Source organism: Lepidothrix coronata, unplaced genomic scaffold (genome assembly GCF_001604755.1).
Source record: "Lepidothrix coronata isolate B3197 unplaced genomic scaffold, Lepidothrix_coronata-1.0 Scaffold264, whole genome shotgun sequence".
In the NCBI taxonomy this organism is placed as follows: Eukaryota; Metazoa; Chordata; class Aves; order Passeriformes; family Pipridae; genus Lepidothrix; species Lepidothrix coronata.
Window position 1 is genome coordinate 181,463 of NW_016690444.1, and position 5,151 is coordinate 186,613.

Here is a 5,151-nt window from a genome sequence, read left to right on the forward strand (position 1 = left end):
TGTGTTTGCTCAAGAAGGATGTTTCTGTATAGCCTGAACTGGGCATAATAACTTCTCCTTTGCTGTCTGAGGTTTAAAACAGAAGCAAACAGAGCTTTGATGAGCATGAGGGATGAATTGTGAAACAGGTAATGAGCAATCCTCTCTCAAAGGAAGAGAACTGAGCTCTCTCCTCCTCTCTCTGTGGATGCCGTGAGGAGGCTGGATGCACTTACTGTGGCTGCTGAGCAGCAGGCCTAGTCACTGTCTGAACACTGACAGGAGAAAAGTAAGCCAAAAAAGTAAACAACTAGTATTTATTTGTGTAATTAAAGATGACTAAAATATGATAGAAATATCTAATCACCACAAGAAATCCTGTAACCAATTTCCAACGTGATTAAACTCCCATTGTTGCAAAATAAAGTAATCTAATCAACAGCCTGTGTTCTAATTACATCTACCTGATCTCAAAACATTTCTGAGCTTGTTTATATCCCCAAGCCTTTTTATCTTGACGTGCTGTAAAATCGTTTCTAAAATGAATCAAGTAATGTGCTTTTCTTTCCACGGCAGGTACAGCAGTGTGAGCACGGGGAGGTTCAGGGAACACTGCCATGAAGTGATGATTGAAAATCTCAGGCAAGTGGGGGGAGCAACGGAGAGGGAAATGAGAGTGCTCAAGGGGAAGAAACTGCTGGAAAAGGGAGGAAAATACCCTGTATACAAATGAGGGTTATAACAGACCAACAGGGTGAGAAGAAACTAAACAGAGAAGGAAAAGAAGGGAGAGCAGAGAGATGAAGGCAGGGTGACCAGAGGCACTTAGAAGTAGGATGGAGGAAGTGGAGAGAATTCAAGACTTTAAATTACCATCAATTAATTTCTAAAATTTCATATTTCTACCTCTTTCTCGCATTTATTCATCTAAGCATTTCCTCAAACCTGATCTTTGCTCTTGTAACCACAGGAGTTCAAACAGTTGATGATAGTTGGTGGAGGAGGAGACAGATGGATGGAAAGTGATATACATGTATATATATATATATATATATGCACATTGCTAAATAGTTAATATTGTAAGAAATATACTAAGTTACCTCCAAAAGAGAGTGAAGGATAGGGACTTTGGAGACTGGAAAAACTATGTCTTCCTGTTTTGCTGTACAGTAAAGTGCATTAAGAGGTTTTCATCATGTTATTTGCTTCTGGATGCTACAGCAACAAGTAGAATTAAAAAGCACGGCATGGCAGGGGGAAAAGGCAACATGCTCACAATTAGAAAGACTAGAGATAGGAGCATAAATACTTTTAGCAGCAGACTAACCACACAAATGATGAAGAGGGAAAAAGAAACTTGAAAGGTTTTATTTTCTATTATAAATTCTTTCGTTACTCAGACTACTCGAAAAACCTTCCCCCCCCCACATACACATTTTACTTCCAGTGTTATGATTTAAATCAAGCTTGCTGAAAATCAAAAGGACATGTAGCACACAGGCAGGGTCCCAATTAAAAAAACTCCAGAGAAAACATTGCACAGTGTTGCCCCTCAATTCTCTGACAATGGGGACTTACCTTGGTTAGTTACTTTCAATCTATGTGACACCAGTAAGACCATTTGGACGGAGAAAAGGCAGAGGAGACAACTTTCAAATAAGCAATATTCAACTCTTATAGAAAAGGGGAAAATTATGGTGCTTCTTTAACATTCCTGAAGAATTCAGGGCTTTGGTGTGAAACATTAGCTCTCCTGCTTTCTTGCTTCTGTGGGTAACCAGAAGGATACAATAATTCAGAAGAATAATGCAGAGGATAAAAATAATGCCTTGTTTAACATACATGGAGTTAAATTCGCTGTGTGAAAGCTTTTTGCTTCTCATCTTTTTCATTTTAGATCCCTGAGATTTAATGCCTTTCCCATTGTTAGTCACTATTAATGAAAAAACTCTATTATGGAGCCCAGTATCTGAGAGACACTGAGGTCTGTCCTCTTTGAGAAACAGCAGGGTTGTGAAATTTTAGCAGGCTTCCTCTGAAGCACATCTAGAGACCCCTCAGTGCAAACAGGTACTCAAAGTGGCAGCACCTGGAAAACTGAAGAGATAATTAATATTTTGATAATGACCTCCATATCCAAATTAAAAAGAAAAGAATAGAAACCCGACAAGAGCTGTCACCAGAAAATGTCATGGATGCAGCTTCAGATTCAGAAGAGAGGATAGACTTGGCTCAGACTTTCACATTTACTTTGTACAAGACAGGACCATGCAGTAAGGTTAAAACAATCTTTCTCTATGGAGGAATTGGCTTTGTTGAGAACCCAGTGTGTGACACGTGTCCCAGAGGAGATTTTTTCCCAAGATCTGAAGGGTCTTGGGTGCCCAGTCCAAAGGCAAAGCAAGGAAGGGGCTTGGAGAACAATTTATTACAGGGGAATGCCAGCAGATCAAACTCTCCTCAACAAGTAAGAGGTAGAACAAAAATGAGAGCAAACCAAAACACGCAACAACAGCAACAACAAAAAAAATTGCCTGGGTTAAAAAAATAAAAAAACCCCACAAATTCAGAACAAGGTTAGCAATTCCCACAAGTCCTCACAAAACCTACATGGCTTTTGTTCAGGTGTACCAGTGCCTATAACACACCATAGAGACACTCAGGCCACTTTATAAAAGGGCAGGACTGGTTGTAGGGAAAACCCTAACTTATTTTTTTTTCTCACCTTTTCTCCTCTGGCTGCAATGTTTATATTACTTAGAGTGCTCAAGTCTCACTTATTTGTGTACTCCCCCTTTAAGAGGGTTTCTGAGCTTCTGAGGCTTTACTGTTCCTCCTAAAACAGAGAAAGAGGAAAATTATTAACTTCCAATTACGCAAAAAGTTAGCGTAGTTGCTGATGATTTATACTTTGTTTCATCTTTTATAGGTCATCTTAAAAGTTAACATTTAAATTATTTGAGAAATTCTGACTCTTAAATTGCCTGTTTCAATAACATTATTGCTGCTGGCTCCCTCGAGTGCTTGTGCTCTTAGTTTCCTGATTTTAATTATTAATCCACCACCACATGTTGTGTTTTTCTCTGTAGCAGCAGAAAGGTTAATATTCATAACCAGTGTCTAAGGCTATTTTTGAAGGTAGGTTAGGAACAGCGCAGGGGAAGATGGAGGAGGAAATCAAGTTTTAATTACTTGTTAATGTCCATATCTAGGTTGTGGAGCTGATTGCAGCTCTGCTGCTTCCCAGGCCCTTTCCATGCACTTCCAGAAGCACAATTCCATCCAAGGGTGAACATCACTCCCTGCCCCTCTGACATTACCTCTGTGCCAGCTGCTTTCGGGAACCTCTGACCATCAGCTTTTGTAATAGTGATCTGCTGAAATGAGGGAGAAATATTAGAGAACTTTTCATGAAACCAGAAAGCCTGTGCACACATGTCATCTCCTCCACTCTCACGCTGCACTGCAATCCAAATAACACATTTTGGCTTCTTTCTTTGGTTAGGAAGGACCAAACCCAACTGGATACCTGAGCTTCTCTCTGCCTTATTCCTCAGTGGCTCAGACTGATTTTTCTCCTGACAGAAATCTAGATTGAAACAACCATCACAATTTATTCCCTGCTGCCTATTTCTGAGACTCCCCAAAGCGTAAAATCTTCTTTTCTTTTTTTTTTTTTTCCTCTACAAAGCCACGCTCAGAAATCTTCTTTTATATCAGCTGGGATTTCTGTCACAGACTCGACTCTACTTTTATTATCAGAATGCAATATTTGATCCCTTCTCAATAACGGGTGCACCCAACTACATCATTTAGATTGAAGCCAAAGTGAGAAAGAAAAGAGGAAATGAAGAAAATCCTTTCATAATCAATCTTCTCCCCGTTTCTATTCCTCATGACAAGGTGAAAGCAGTTCACAATTAGTCACCTCAAACTTGAATCAAAGCTCAGAATTGCCCAAGACAGATTTCTACATGTCCCTGCGTAACATCTCTGTGTTCAAACAGGGAGGGTCCTGCTGGGACTACTTGCTTCGATTCTACCCTAAAAATAAAGATTAAAATGGACCAAATTTCTGCCTTACAGTCTTTTAAACGTACAAAGGAAATTGAGACACACTTTTGTGCCATTTTAAATTCTCAGCCCATTCAATAGAGAACCAGAGGTCACTTCCTTCCATTTCCCAGTCTCTCCTTCTCTTCCTCTCAGAAATGAACCATCAGGAGTTACAAGGTATAAATTCAAGTCTTCCCAGAAAATGGAATTTTTTCCCCATGTATTCTCATCAGAAAACTTCAATTTAAAAGGCAGCCCAGCAGATACTTATGGAAGACAGAGTAGGATACATGCTATAATATTCATTTTCCCTCTCTCACCCAGAGGTTCAGGATTGTCTTTGGAACAGGAAACCCCTGGATCAACAGCATTAGTGAGTTCAAACCCAAAAGATAATGTTTACTTGGCACTCCTCCTCTTTCTGACCCTGTGAAACGTGTTCCAAAGCCCATTTTCCCAGGTTCTAAGGGAGTAACACCACTACAGTGCTGCCACATAAATTAAATGCCAATTGCCATCCTGACAAAGACCTCACATATTTAATTGATGAAGAATTAAATTAAGAATTACATATATTTTAGTGGAAAGTAAAAAAAAAAGTGGACTTGACTATGTTTTTTCTTGTAGGGTTGTTACAGAATGAACCTCATGGACACTATTATTGCTACTCTATTTTTTTTGTTTTCTTTGCTTTCAAAATTATGACGCTTTGTTTCACTGCCTGTTAAGACACGGGCAGGCCTAGGAACAAAAATCATTCCTCACATTTTAGATAGTTTCACTCATCTATATTCACTAGAAGACATTTACTGTAAAGATGACGCAAATATTTATTATGCACCACCACTTGAAAAGCCTTTTTTATGTTCTACGTCAAAAAGATGAAGCGAATGAAAACTGCAAGTCTTGCTGCATACACAGAAGATAAAAATTCTAACCTCTTAACTGCACACCATTTTAAATTGCTTTTTCTCATCAAAAAAAAATGATGAAACTAACCTCAGTTTATTCCCTGTCACCAGCACACCTGCCCATGGTTTCATGCAGAAAGCTGAGTCTTAACTAAGATTATGCACAGTTAAGGCAAAATACTTACAGAGATGCTGTACTGATGTT

The 5,151-nt window shown here is 39.1% G+C and overlaps 1 long non-coding RNA gene across 1 annotated transcript; it reads right to left on the reverse strand.

The window, feature by feature from the left end:
* Positions 1–1,107: 1,107 nt before the first annotated feature.
* LOC108507666 lies at positions 1,108–4,580 on the reverse strand. The gene is made up of 3 exons (XR_001878219.1): positions 3,172–4,580; positions 2,705–2,815; positions 1,108–1,746 (listed from the first exon to the last, which is right to left on the reverse strand). It is a non-coding gene; the product is annotated as an uncharacterized LOC108507666 (long non-coding RNA).
* Between the last annotated feature and the right edge of the window lie 571 nt (positions 4,581–5,151).